The sequence below is a fragment of the Colobus angolensis genome, unplaced genomic scaffold, assembly GCF_000951035.1.
Source record: "Colobus angolensis palliatus isolate OR3802 unplaced genomic scaffold, Cang.pa_1.0 Scaffold15, whole genome shotgun sequence".
Classification (NCBI taxonomy): domain Eukaryota; kingdom Metazoa; phylum Chordata; class Mammalia; order Primates; family Cercopithecidae; genus Colobus; species Colobus angolensis.
The window spans coordinates 6,392,670-6,395,327 of NW_012114599.1; the positions used below are offsets into that span (position 1 = coordinate 6,392,670).

The 2,658-nt window shown below is 55.8% G+C and overlaps 1 non-coding gene across 1 annotated transcript; it reads right to left on the minus strand.

The window, feature by feature from the left end:
• Nucleotides 1-2,204: 2,204 nt before the first annotated feature.
• On the minus strand, nt 2,205-2,297 carry TRNAI-UAU. The gene is given in 2 exon segments: nt 2,205-2,240; nt 2,260-2,297. It is a non-coding gene; the product is annotated as a tRNA-Ile (tRNA).
• Nucleotides 2,298-2,658: the final 361 nt, after the last annotated feature.

Consider the following 2,658-nt stretch of genomic DNA (forward strand, 5'->3'; position numbering starts at 1 on the left):
ACACTGTTGTACAACCATCTCCACGATTCATCCCCGCAACTTTTTTCTCATCTCAACCGAAACCCCATACGGGTTGAACAATAACTCTCCATTCCCTCCTCCCTCAAGCCCAATGACCACTATTTTACCTTCTAGCTCTACAAATTTGACTATTCTAAATATTCATAAAAGTGGAATCATACAATATTTGTCCTTTTGTGTATGGTTTATTTCACTTAGCATAATATTTTTAAGGTTTATTTATGTTGTAACATCTATCAAAACATTTCTTCTACAAGCTGAATAATATTTCTTTTTTTTTTTTTTTTTTTTTTGATACGGAGTCTCGCTCTGTCGCCCAGACTGGAGTGCAGTGGCACGATCTCGGCTCACAGAAACCTCCGCCTCCCGGATTCAAGCAATTCTCCTGCCTGAGCCTCCCAAGTAGCTGGGATTACAGGTACACGCCACCACGCCTGGCTAATTTTTTGTATTTTTAGTAGAGGCAGGGTTTCACAGTGTTAGCCAGGATGGTCTCCTGACCTCGTGATCCGCCTACCTTGGCCTCCCAGAGTGCTGGGATTACAGGCATGAGTCACTGCGCTAGGCCGCAAGGTTTTTGTTTTTGTTTTTGTTTTTAGACAGGTCTGGCCCGGGCTGGAGTGCAGTGGTGCCATCTCAGCTCACCACAACCTCCCTCTCTCGAATTCAAGAGATCCTCCCACCTCAGCCTCCCGAGTAGCTGGGATTACAGGTATGTGCCACCATACCCGGCTAATTTTTGTGTTTTTAGTAGATACGGGGTTTCACCCTGATGGCCAGGCTGGTCTTAAACTCCTGGGTCATAACAACCCTGATGGCCAGGCTGGTCTTAAACTCCTGGGTCATAACAACAACAACAAAAAAATCCGCCCACATTGGCCCCCCAAAGAGCCAGGATTACAGGCGTGAGCCACTGCACCTATATTATTATTATTATTATCATTATTATTATTAAATGGATAGAGATTTTATTTGTTTCCAAGCCTGGGCTGCATTTCTACAGGGCACCCACCCCATGCCTCTGAGGATGTCTGTGAGCCAGAGGCGACCTCCCCGGGGTTGGCGAGGAACCCGGCGCCGGGACGAGGGGAAGTGGGCGGCCCTTCCCACATTCCAGTTGGCACAAGGTTCCTGTTCTGCATCTGGGGGCTGGGTGGGTGAGAGCAACCGAAGTCTGGGCTAGCGGAGGAGATAGACAAGAACTCCGCCCTCCATCCACTTCTCTGAACGTTTTAGGTCTTGCTTTTTACCACTCGCGGGGTAATATTTGCACCCAAAATCTAGCAACGATCCCGTCCATGAAAACAGCTGAAAATCTCCCCTTTGAAAGAACACGTCCGGGAGTCTTTCCATCCCTTAACTAAGCTCGTGCCCGCTTTGCCCACCCCCCTGGGGATGTGGAGCAGGGCGTATCCGCCCACAACTTGGCCTGATTTCCCGGCCCCCGGGAGGACTTCTGAACCAGGGTTTGTGACGTGCCACTAGGAGAAGGGGCACAGGATGGGGAGGGGAACTCTCCGACCACATTCCCCAAACTGCAAATCTGCCCAGGGACGGCTGGGCGCCTGGGTTGAGAAGGCCCCGCAGTCTATTGGTCTCTGCAGACAGAAGCTAGAGGGAAGAACTCATCACGAGTTACAAGGGCGGAGAACAGCCGCCCCACATCTCTCCACAGCTCCCCGGACGCCCCGCGCTGGGCCTCGGGCCCTAACGCCTGGGAGTGGTCGGCGGTGCTTGGGCGCCGCCAGGGGGCGAGACGCAGAGGCCCGGCCCTGGGCCTCATCTCGGCACCGGGAGCTCTGGTTCGCACTGTAGAGTGAAGTGCCCAAAATATTCGATCCCCACGGCCAGCTAGGGACCCCGCCACAATGGAGCGTCTCGCCACCTCCATCCGCCCTCCCGTGGTCCGAGACTAAGTGCAGTTGCAGGACCCGCCTAAGAAGAGCACTAGAAGGACGCAGTAGGTGGATGTTCGGGTTCGAGCGGCTGGATGTCGCGCGGTGGCAACAAGTAGCTCGGAAAACGGGCACTGAGAGACCACTGCGAGCTGCTTCTTGCTTGTGGCCAATGGGGACGTGCGATACAGCAATTAGAGACAAGAAGAGAGAAGTCTAAAGAGAGACCAACTCCTTCCTTCTGGCAAGGAGATTCACAAAATGGGTTGCAGACATCCAAAAGGGTCGTGCTCCAGGTGAGGCTCGAACTCACAACCTCGGCATTGCTCTGCATGTACTGCTGTATAAGTACCGCGCGCTAACCGATTGCGCCACTGGAGCTCCGCTGAGCAGGCCTCGCAATGGCTCTATCAGGGCGCACTGGCGCCCGCGGCGGGCCTCGGCGGAGCATGCGCGTTCGCGGCGCGAGCCAAGGCCCGAGCCTTCTGCGACTTCGCGCCGAGCTCCCGGCTGTTCCCCGGCGGAGCAAGCAGGGGAAGCCTGCGAGTGTCGCCCTCGGGAATGGAGGGGCCGCCTAGCTTGGCCGTGACGGGAGGGCCACGGGGGCCCTGCAAAGAGCGCAGCGCGCAGCCCCGGGCCTCGCCGTAGGAGAAGCGGCCCCAGCGCCTGCGGCCGGAAAACCCCCTCTATGGGCTTCGCGTCCCGGAGCCGGCCCGCGAGGGGCAGGGCCCAGTCCTGGGGA